Source organism: Erinaceus europaeus, chromosome 15, assembly GCF_950295315.1.
Source record: "Erinaceus europaeus chromosome 15, mEriEur2.1, whole genome shotgun sequence".
Classification (NCBI taxonomy): Eukaryota; Metazoa; Chordata; class Mammalia; order Eulipotyphla; family Erinaceidae; genus Erinaceus; species Erinaceus europaeus.
The window spans coordinates 16,600,967-16,613,028 of NC_080176.1; the positions used below are offsets into that span (position 1 = coordinate 16,600,967).

At 44.2% G+C, this 12,062-nt stretch overlaps 1 long non-coding RNA gene across 1 annotated transcript in view; it reads left to right on the forward strand.

The window, feature by feature from the left end:
- The first annotated feature begins 992 nt into the window (after window positions 1-992).
- The window catches only part of LOC132532980 (uncharacterized), a 113,633-nt gene continuing 102,563 nt past the window's right edge, over window positions 993-12,062 (forward strand). The window contains exons 1-2 of the long non-coding RNA XR_009544877.1: window positions 993-1,314; window positions 2,684-2,797. This is a non-coding gene — a long non-coding RNA (uncharacterized LOC132532980). The remainder of the gene's footprint in view (window positions 1,315-2,683; window positions 2,798-12,062) is intronic.

A 12,062-nucleotide genomic window follows, 5' to 3' on the forward strand; every position in this document is an offset into this window, starting at 1 on the left:
CTTTTATTTCTTTAAATTTTTTTTCCCCCTTTTAAATTTTAGATGTGGGGGGAGAGGAGACACAAGAACAACACTGCTCCATTGCTCCTGAAGCTTCCCTTGGTGCCATGCTGGAGGCTTGTGCCCAGGTCCTTGAGCACAGTAAAGTGTGCACTCTACTGGATGAGTTATCTATCACTCAACCACAATTATTATTACTGTTATTATTATTATTACTACTAGGTGACAACAGCTTACAGGGCTGTATATTTTAGTGGGATGCCCATCCAACCTCTTCTCGAAGTATGTCACCCTACCACATCCACCACCAAAGCACCAATAATCCTTCTCCAAAACCTCTTAGGCCCTTTCCACACAAACCTCCCTTCTCTAGTTCAGGGCTTGTTTTGCAGGAACTGATTGTTCCACTCAGTGCAGCAGAGTGAAATCAACTACAGCTGGCAAGTAAACAAATGCATGTGCCTGAGTTCCAATACGACTTTATTTTTTGGATGCTGCAATCCAAATTTCTTTGTACATGTGTCATGAATACCTCATTAAAAAAAAAGACTACTATTGTCAGTCCCCCAACCCATCTGAAGACAACCCATTCTGGGTAGTTGTGCTCTGACAGCAGGCAAGTTTTATCTGCCCTCTGAGCACCGAGCCCCAGGGTTATTGCTGGGGCTTGGTGCCTGCACTACAAATCCACTGCTCCTGGAGACTATTTTTTCCTTTTGTTGCCCTTGCTTATTGTTGTTGTTATTGCTGTCGTTGTTGGATAGGACAGAGAGAAATGGAGAGAGGAGGGGAAGACAGCGAGGAGGAGAGAAAGACAGACACCTGCAGACCTTCTTCACCCCCTGTGAAGCCACGCCCCTGCAGGTGGGGAGCCGGGGGCTCGAACCGGGATCCTTGCAGACTCTCTGGATTCTTTGTTGTGCAGTTAACTCTTTTTGCCCTCTCACCCCCGGTTGAATCGCTTGGTACGGAAAGAAAACATTTGCCCGCAGGGCTCAGTTGGGTTTGCACCAGCTCCGCAGAGACCATGACTTCCGGGTGGCCGAGAAGGCCGCGACTTCCGGTAGACACGAGAGCTAGATTCCGCACGTGTCTGGCAACCTCTTCCGGCAGCTGGACCGCCACTTCCGGCCGATGAAAGATGCGGGGTCCACTGCGTCTGTAGCCGCAATCCTGTAGACTATGCAGCCTGCGGGAGTCCGGAATAACTCGCTGGCGTCTGTGCAGTGAGCTCTCAAGAGCCTCGTGGCGGCAGCGGAGGGCACAGGACTGACTGCTCGGCCTGCAGCAGCTCCATAGCCGATAGCCGCGCAGGTGACTTCCCGTGCCCGCGGGAACCGCCACGAGGCAGCCGGCGCTGCAGCCGGTGCTCTGCGGCGCAGTGCGCGGTGCTAGGTGCGAGATGTGCGGTGCGCGGTGTGAGATGTGCGGTGTGCGGTGCGAGATGTGCGGTGTGCGGTGCGAGATGTGCGGTGTGCGGTGCCAGATGTGCGGTGTGCGGTGTGCGGGGGCAGGTTCAGAGCAGCCCCGCCTGCAACTCCCAGCGAAGCCTTGAGCAGCACCCACAGCAGTTCATCACTGACGTCCCGTGCTGCAAGCTCCAGGGAGGGTGACTTAGTTTAGAAACAGGGTTGTTGCAGACAGAATCAGTGATGTCCGTGGCTGGGTGCCTGCCTCCCACCACCTTTCCAGAAAACCTTTTCGTTCCTTTATTCTATCTATCTATCTATCTATCTAATCTATCTTTGTTTGTGACACCACTCATATTGGACTAGGACCTACTCTAGTGACTTCAGCTTACCTAACTTCACCCCCCTCCAGGCTGACTTTTTCTTTAAACTTCTTTTTTAAAATCCTCTTTATTTATTCGATAGAGACAGTCAAAAATTGAGAGAGGGAAGGGGGTCATGGAGAGGAAGAGAGAGAGAGAGAGGGAGAGAGAGGAAGAGAGAGAGAGAGAGAGAGAGAGACCTGCAGCACTGCTTCACCATTAGCAAAGCTTTCCTCCCTGTAGGTAGGGAGTGGGGGGTTCGAACCTGGTATTTGTGCATTGTAAGAGGTGTGCTCAACCAAATTCGCCACCACTCAGCCCCAGGCTGACTATTTTCCAATAGCAAAAGGAAAAGACATCACAGCAGGGAAGCTTCTTCCTGTGTGGTAGGGACAGGGCTTGAACCTGGGTCGCATGCATGACAAAGTACCTACACTATCCAGATGAGCTGTCTAGTCAGCCCTAGCTGATTGTATTTATTTCCTTAGTCACTTGATGAAATCCCTGGGGTCATATCTGAAAGAGGATTCTTTTTTTTTTTTTTTTTTAACCTCCCGGGTTATTGTTGGGGCTTGGTGCCTTTACTATGAATCCACTGCTCTTGGAGGCTATTTTCTTTTCCTTTTTTGTTGCCCTTGTTGTTGGATAGGACAGAGAGAAATCAAGAGAGGAGGGGAAAACAGAGAGGGGGAGAGAAAGAGAGACAACTGCAGACCTGCTTCACTGCTTGTGAAGTGACTCGCCTGCACGTGGGAATAAGGAGGCTCAATAGGGATCCTTAAGCTGGTCCTTGCGCTTTGTGCCACCTGTTTTTAACATGCTACCGCCTGACCCCTGAAAGAGGATTCTTTATGGCTCATATCTAAAGTTCCATGTACACTGCTCGCTGATTTGATACCCTGTGTTGCTTAGGGCTTGTCATCCAGAGAGGAGGGGAAAGGAAGCAAATGGAGAAGTTCCAAGACTTTCCTGGCTATGTCTCCAGTGACCTGGCTGAGCAAATACCTGGAAACTCTGAGGAGTCAGGTAAGGGAATAGCTTTTTCATAAAAGTTCTCTTTTGGAGAACATTCTCTTCCACTCCCTTATTAAAGAAAAATACACGAGTTGTGAGTCAGGTGTCAATTTATTATTATTTTGCACATGACTGTCCAGTTGTCTCAGTGAAGGCTGTTCATTTTCCATTGAGCTATCTTTGTACCTTTAACAGAAATTAATTGACCATTTTGTGTGGGTTCTTTCTGAACTGTATTTTCTGCTTTGTTGATCAATGTGTCTCTTCCTTTGCTAATATGACACTGTTTGTGATTACTGTACTGTTACAGTAAGTCCAGAGATCAGGTAGTGTGACTTCTGAATTTTGTTTTTTTTCAGAATTATTTGAGCTATTATAATGCATTTTCTGTTGCTATACAAGATGTTAATAAGTTACCTACTTGTGTAAAAGAAAATTTTATTATCTTTATTTATTTATTGGATAGAGACAGCCAGAAGTCAAGAGGGAAGGGGGAAATAGTGAGGGAAAGTGACAGAGAGACACCTGCAGCCCTGCTTTACTACTTGAAAAGATTTCCCCCTGCAGGTGGGGACCGGGGGCTCGAACCTGAGTCCTTCTGCATTGTAACATGTGTGCTCAACCAGGTGGGCCACCACCCGACCCCCAAGTTATCTAATATTTAAAAATACTATTTATTTATTTTAGTTTAATGAGAGAGGTACAGAGAGAAAGACCAGGCCACTGCTCACCTCTGGTTTATGGTGGAGCTAGAGATTGAACCTGGGACCTTGGAGCTTCAGGGAAGAAAAGTCTTTTTGCATAACCATTATGCTGTCACCCCAGCCGTAAATTACTAATTTTTAAAAATACCCTGCTGGAATTTTGACTGGGATTGCATAGTTTATTGGCCAACTTGGGGAGTGTTGCTATCTTAAGAATTTTAAACCTCCCTATCTATGAACTAACAAATTAATAGATGAAAGATTTTTTAATAATTTTCTCATTAGTTTTTTTAATATTAATCATAAAAATATTGCACATATTTTGTTAAATTTACATTAAAGTATTTGCTGACTGATTATAAGTGGTACTGATTTTAGAATTGTAATTCCAATTTATTCATTGTTGCTGTATAGAAAAGTAAGTATCTTGATCTTATTCCCTTGACCGTACTAAATCCATTGATTTTTATTGGAGTTTTGGGTAGGTATTTTGGCATTGTCATTATAAATGAAAGTTTATAATGTCAATACAGTGGTCTGTTATTTCTTTTCCTTGAAATATTGCTTCAGCCAGGATCTTTAGTGTAACGTCAGCCAGAGTTTATGAGAGTGGATACCCTTGCTTTGTTCTTGTCCTAGGGGAAATGCGTTCAGATTGTCATCATGCAGTGTGTTAGAATATTACCTAGGGTCTATGGCCATATCTCCCTGAACACACAAGATCTCTCTGATCTAGAATATTACCTAGAAATCTTTTTTACTACTTATCTGTTAGTGTCCTTTATCAGGCTGAAGAAGTTACTTCAATTTCTACCTTGCTTAAATTTCTTATGAAGTATGACCACTGGATATTCTGTTTGTGAATTTGTTGACCAAGTGGCTTTCCTGCCTTGAGTTGTTGATAAGGTGAAGCACATTGATTGATCTTTTAATGTTGCATTGACTTTGCACTCCTAGGACAAGCCTGATTGGCTCATGATACAAATTATCAGCTCTCCTTTGCTATTTTTAAACTTTATTTATTTATTTTATTTGCTAGGAAATAAATTGAGAGGGAAAAAGGGGTAGAAAAGGAGAGAGTGAGAGAGACAGAGAGACACCTGCAGTACTGCTCTACAGCTCATGGAGGTTTTTGCTTGCAGGTGGGGAACAGGGACTTGAACTCAGGTCCTTGTGCATGGTAACATGTACACTTAAACAGGTGTGACACAGCTTGGTCCTCTCATATCTGCTATTTGAATTAGCATCTGTTCTCATTGAGGACATTGGTTCATTGCCAGTCTGCTGAATCTAGTTGCTCCTCGTATGTGTGTGACAGAAATGTAAGTCTACATACACTAAATTATCCTATAAATTATAAATTTATTTTTAGTTATATTTGATTTGTTATATATATATTCATTTTATTTATAATAAGGAAACACTGACAAAAAACAAAGGATAAGAGGGGTACAACTCCACACAATTCCCACCACCAGAATTCCGTATCCCATCCCCTCCCCTGATAGCTTTCTTATTTTATCCCTCTGAGAGTATGGACCCAGGGTCATTATGGGGTGCAGAAGGTGGAAAGTCTGGCTTCTGTAATTGCTTCCCCGCTGAACATGGGTGTTGACAGGTTGATCCATACTCCCAGCCTGTTTCTCTCTTTCCCTAGTGGGGCAGGGCTCTGGGGAAATGGGGCTCCAGGACACATTGGTGGGGTCATCTGTCCAGGGAAGTTCAGTTGGCATCATGTTAGCATCTGGAACCTGGTGGCTGAAAGAAGAGCTAACATATAAAGGCAAATTGTTGACTAATCATGAATCTAAATGCTGGAATAGTGCAGATGAATATTTGGGGGTCTCCATTTTGTAGATAGCTAGTAGGCCTATTTTAGTTATATTCCAAAGGGCTCATGACTAGTTTTTTTTTTTTTTTCTCCTAAGCCTGACATCTGTTATGCAGGTGGATCCAAGTTATTTATTGTCTAGGGAGATGATGTCATGGTTGGAAAAAGGACCAGAAAGCTGGATCAGGGAAGAGAGTAGCTCCCAAATATGGGAAAGGTATATAAATATTGTTGACTGTAAATCCCATTGATTTGATGTGATCTGGGGCCCATATTCAGTTTAGGAGCCTATGTGATCTCTGCATGCCTGTAGATCTGAGCTCACATTCTGTGGTCATGAGTAGAAACATTCCAAGCTGCCCCAATTTCAGGACCCATCTTCCTCAGGTGGAAGATAGAGTATGTTGTCCAGCCTCCACTCGGAGGATGAAACATTCTCTGCTGTTGTTGATCTATGTTGAGGGCAGGGTCCTATGGGGCCCACAAAGGGGTCTATTGTATTGTTCCTGATAGAGATGATTGGTAACAATGGAGAGAGGGATTTATTTGAGGTCTAGGCCCATTATGTTTGTTTGAGAATCTCTGGACTCCCCTACTAGGGTCCCAGGTGATGGGGTGGTCTGTTAGTGACTAAAGAGTCATCATGGGGGCCAGGTGGTAGTGCAGGGGGTTAAGCGCACATGGCATGAAGCTCAAGGATCCCGGTTCGAGTCCCCAGCTCCCCACCTGCGGGGGGGGGTCACTTCACGAGTGGCAAAACAGGTCTGCAGGTGTCTAGCTTTCTCTCGCCCTCTCTGTCTTCCCCTTCTCTCTCCATTTCTCTCTGTCCTATCCAACAACAATGACATCAATAACAACAATAATAATAACCGCAGCAATGAATGACAAAACAAGGGGAAAAAAAAAGAGTTATCATTAAAGTATGCCAGTCTCTAGCCCTTATTCAGCTTTTGCAGTCCTTACTTTGATAAGGTTAGCTTTGAAGTGACTGAGGGAAGTGTGATAGGAAGTAGATGAGGAGGGTATCTAAGTCTAAGTAGACACTATTTCATTAGGACCTTTATGGTGTCTTTTTAGGTCTTTCTACTTGCTTGCTGCATATACTGACTCACTGCTGACTGTTGTGCACTTTTGCTTTCAGGTATTATTTTGCCCTAATTTATGGATACATGTGAACATATGCCCTACTCATGGATCTCGTCTATATCTAGGTTTTGGGACTTTGTTAGGAAGTGAACCACCTGAAATGGAATTAGAGAATACTATGAGAAAGGAAAGGTTTCACCCAAGTAATGAGGCTGAAGGGTTGACATTCCACGCCTGACGTCTCTGGACACAGTCTGAAGTGAAGCATGCTGAGGTGACACGTGCTGCATTGGTTAGGTTGGGATCAGCAGATGCAGTATCAGTTGGTATGAATTGAGAGAAGCATGCAGGAATGTAAGCCCCACCTTAGAGGTTCCAGGACTGGGGGAAATATAGGCTCTATAGAGGAAGTGGGAGGTTCCTGCTGTTTTAGGGTTTAAGAAGACAATAGATAGTTATTGCTATAATCAGATTATTTGGCAATTGGGTTAACTTTGAAAATCCCATTGTTAGGATTTTCTGTATCATACACAACATCACCATAATTTATGTTCTTTGACATTATTTATATATAGCTGTGTCTTATAGAGTAAGCTGGTTGCTTCTGCTCTCCCCGGTCTTAAGATTTTAGGAGAGTCAACATTTCAAAGACTCAGCCTATGGTCTGTGCATTAAATAGTTTGAGACATTCAATCAATTTTCCCCTCTCATGTTAATTAAATAGTGATTTATATGACTACAAATTAATAGGAGTGTACATAAATACCATTCCCACCAACAAAAGGGTGTGTCCCATCCCATTTCCCCCCGTCCAATGAAGCTGAGCATCCACCCTCACCCTCCACCCAGAGATTTTTACTTTGGTGTCCTACTCCAACATTTGTTATATTTTAAGTGCTTCATAAGTAGCTAGTGGCTGCCGTATTGATTGGCTAGTACAGATATTTCAAGCGTAGCAGAAAATTCTAATGGGTAGTATAATCCTTAATTTTATTTACTTATTTATTTGTTTATGGATAGGACAGAGAGAAATTGAGAGGGAAGGGGGAGGTAGAGAGGGAGAGAGAGGAAATAGACACCTGCAGACCTGCTTTGCCACTTCTGAAGCGTCCCTTCTGCAGATGGTGGGGGGAGCTCAATCCTGGATCCTTGCGCAGGTCCTTGCATTTAGCACTATGCATGCTTCATGGGGTATGCCACCACCAGGCCCCTAATTCTTAATTTTTAAACCTCATTTTAATTTTACTTTTCACCAGGGCTTCACCTTTCTGGGATGGCTCTTTTTCATATAGAAAGAAGTAAAAAGAAGGAGAGAAGGAGTGGTCCGGGAGGTGGCGCAATGGTAAAGCTTTGGACTCTCAAGCATGAGGTCCTGAGTTTGATCCCCGGCAGCACATGTGCTAGAGTGATGTCTGGTTCTTTATCTCTTCTCCTATCTTTCTCATAAATAAATAAAATCTTTAAAAAAAAGAAGGAGAGAAGGAAAGATACCACAGTAGCAAATCTTCCCACAGTGTGTGGGGACCAGACCTGACCCCGGGTCATGTGTAGGACTGAGCAGGCACTTTCCCTGTGAGCTATCTTACTGGTATCTGAGTAGTGTGATTCTTTGTTTTCCTATTTGTATTTTCAGCAATTTCTTTGTCTGATTTGTTATTAGGAACTAAAGGATCATCAGAGAAGCAATTATAGAAGGCAGACCTCCCATCTTCTGTACTCCATAATGACCCTGGGGCCATACTCCCAGAGGGACAAAGAATAGGAAAGCTTTCAAGGGAGGTGGATTGGATATGGAGCTCTGGGGTGGGCAATGTGTGGAAATGTACCCCTCTTATCCTATGGTCTTGTCAATATTTCCATTTTATACATTTAAAAAAATGGAGTGAGTCGAGTCTAGAAGAGGGCTCACCCAGTAGAGCTCTTAAGACCCAGTTTGGAGCTCCTGGCCACACATGGGAGCCGTGGGGGGGGGGTGGGCTCTATGAATGGCAACAAAGTGCTGTGCTGTCTCCTGTTCACTCTTTGCCTCTGCAATTGTAAGGAAAAGACAGTCCACTGGTAGCAGTATAGTCATGCATGTGTGAGGCTCTGGAGCAGAGGGAAAAAAATGAATTGAAAAGCTTTTTTTGCCTATTTCCTGGAAGAGTCTTTGTAGACCTTCCGTAGAAGAACATTGTCTGTCTTGGGGAATGTTCAGTGTTCACTTAGGGGGGAAGATGCATATTTTGTTGTTGGGTGGAAGGCTTGATAATGTCAGCTATCCAGGTTGTTGATAGTATTGCTCAAGTTTTCTAATCACCCTCTTTGTTTTCTTCCTAATGGCAGATCAATTACTGGGGAAAGATGCTTCCCTCTCTACTCGTATCTGCGGATTTATCTGTTTCTCATTTCAGTTTCATTAAGTTCTCCTTTGTGTACATTGAAGCTCTCCTGCTGCTGCCTCATGTACACATTCAGGATTGCTGTGTGCTACCGCTCAGCAGATTCCTTTGTAGTTATGTAACTTGGCACACCCTCTCCAGGGCTTGAGAGTGTTTTTCTGTTTCCCTTTTCTCCTACTGCAGTGGTCTCCTCCTGAGCCCTGGTTTCTACCTGTGCCTTGTGGGAAACTTCCCTGCCCTGCTCTCAGTGTCTTGAAGGATTTATTTCTGTGGGGGAGAAGATCAGGTGAGTGTTTTTGCCTGGGCAGTTCCCCTGCAGCTCAGCAGGGCTGCACCACAGAGAGGCAGGTTCTTCCTAGCACCCAACCCCAGTCCCTTCTTCCTCCCAAACACCCCCAGAGGCCTCTGGAGAAGAACCCAAGAGTGTATGAAACCCTTGTTCCTGTCTTTGACTCTCAGCAGTTCTGTAATCTCCCAGAAGCCTCCACTCGAGCTTTTACAGTTTGTTTACCGGTTGGAGCTGGCTTCCTCTCCCCCACTAGCCTGGTCCTGGCATCTCTTTGTCCCATACACGGCCACAGGTGACCTTGCAAGAGCCTCTCTTCTTTTGCTGTTCATTCTGAGGGTTTCCTGTGACTTGAGCTTCGAGATGTGTTGAGGAAAGTTTCTGACTTTGAAGTTTATTCACCTTTTTCTTACTGTCAGAGTGGGAATCAAGTTCCCTTCAACTGTGTGCGACTAGGTGGAAAAGAAGCACTACATGATAGATACTTCAGTCGCTCCCTTCCCCATGACCCCAGAAGTGTTTTTTTTTTTTTTGCAAATTTCCTCTGTAGAAGAGATCACTTCAGCATTCTGTGAAAATGCTGAAAATACCTTAATTAAAAACAGAAAGGATTTTTAGTCTGGCAAATTCTAGAAAGGATTGATTAGTGCTCTTAAAGGATGCATAATTTAACAACAGCGTTTTGCAAAGCCAGGTTTTATCCCAGAGCAAATTTCTAGAGCTAACTTAATAAGCCACTGGAAAGCAGGTTGATTCAAAAAGTGCTGATATTTCTTTGCCTAGCATGGCACTTTAACAGCAGTTCTGCCGTAATCCCACAGCTCTAGCAAAAGGCATTATCCTGCTAGGTACTATCTGTCTGTCCTCTGCATTGGCAACTCCTCTGAGATCACTTTTTAACACAGCACACCCTTCTCAACGATTAATCCTCTGGTGCACGGTGCTGTAATTCTAAGGGCAGCAAGATCCACAGAATGAAATAATGTTCAGGGGTTTGAGAAGGGTGGGGACACAGGAGTTGCAGGGGATATCGCTTAATAAGGCGAAGACAGAAGCTTCTGTTTTATCCAGATTTGCTAGTTAAGGAGCAACTATGGCACAATGGCGCTTTTTCTAAAAAAGCATTTCTATTTCTGAGATTTCATGCCCACCCAGGTCTCTCTGTGATGGCAGCAATGGCAAGGATTAATGTTTCTGTACGTTAAAAATAAATCCCTTGAGGGTGGGGTTAGTTATTCAAAGAGACTCTCATGCCTGAGTCTCTGAAGTCCCAGGTTCAGTCCCCTGCATCACCAGCCAGAGTTGATCAGTGCTCTGGTTTAAAAAAAAAAAATCGCTGAAGGCATGTTGGCTGCAGGAAAGTATAGCAGGGCAGACAGGGAGAAGCTTTGGGCTACCTCTTGGACCTCAGGGACATTGAGAGTATGGGAGTGATGTTCCTCAGTTTAGAGAAGTCAAGTTTTTAATGGGAATTGCCCTCCCTCTCTCTCTCTCTCTCTTTCTCTTTCTCTCTTTCTTGCCACCAGGGCTTTTGCTGGGACTTGGTGCCAACACTACAAATCCAACAGTCCTGGTAACCATTTTTTTTCTTTCTATTTTATTTGATGGGACAGAGAAAAATTGAGATGAGAAGTGGAGATAGAGAGGGAGAGATAAAGAGAGACACCCGAAGACCTGCTTTATTGCTCTTGAAGCGCCCCCTGCAGGTGGAGACCGGGGGCTCGAATCCAGGTCCTTGCACATGGTAATGTGTGTGTTCACTCAGTGTGCCGTTGCCTGGCCCCCTACCAGTTGGTCTTCTGAGTGACCCAAGGTAAGTCACTACACCTCTCTGGTCCTCAGCTCACTCAACAGTGTTATTTAGTGGCTGAGGTGACCAGTCTTTTGTGCTTGACACCTAGTGAGTGCTGAGTCAGTGTCAGCTGACGTGTCCCTTCTTCCAGAGCTATGGCATGAAGGGGACATGGCGCTCATGAACCACATAAATTTTCCTTAGGATCTTGACTTTATGAAAACACAACATTTTCTGCTTGCCGTTTTAGGGCTCTACTTGTAGCTTTGCTTGGACTTGTTTTTGTACTGATGTGCCCTAAGGTGGGTGTGGTTTGAAATATCTTCAATCATTGTTTCTGTTTCACTTGAGGTCAGAGCTTTTCTTCTTCTGGCCCATTGGCTTGGTTGACTCCATCCCTTGTGAGGGTTATGTGTGACCTAAGTCAGAGCTGACCAAGAAATTGCTTTTTTCTTTCTTTCTTTCTTTCTTTCTTTCTTTCTTTCTTTCTTTCTTTCTTTCTTTCTTTCTTTTTTGTATAAATGGTTGATTGAATTAGTTCAGGTTGTCTGGGTCAGACTGACCTAAGTTTGAGTCATAGCTTTAGGAAGCCTTGGCTGTAGGATCCAATGCCATGTCCTTTCCTTAAGTCTCAGTTATCTTGGTGACAGCACAGGGGACACATTCAGTTGTTAGTTCATAGAGTTGAGCTATGTAATGACATCATTCATAGTATGAACAGTTGAGTATTTACCAGTGACTCGCTTCAGGCTCAGCTGATATATATGGATTATATTAACCTAGATTTGCAGCATGGGTGATATTATTCCCATTTTACAGGGGAGGAGGCTGAGTTCTGGAAAAAATCAACAGAGCTGGCAACGGGCTGAGATTCCAGGTCTATCACCCTGCCTTCTTCTATTTTCTTTGGTTTCTGCTTCTCCCCAAACCACTGTGGGATTCAGAAATAAGCTTTGGTATTTGGTGACATTGTGGTAGATTGATTGCCTGAGTTTTTCAGCTGCTGTCAGACTAACAAAAGCAGTGGAAGAGATTTCAAGCAATGGCCTTCCCTTAACTCCCTGGTGTGTGTGTGTGTGTGTGTGTGTGTGTGTGTGTGTGTGTGTGTGTGTGTGTGTGTGTGTGTGTCCGTAAGCTTGTAAGTTCTGCTCATGCAGGGGACAGACTCTGGGAGCTGAGCTGGCTGCTGTTGGATAG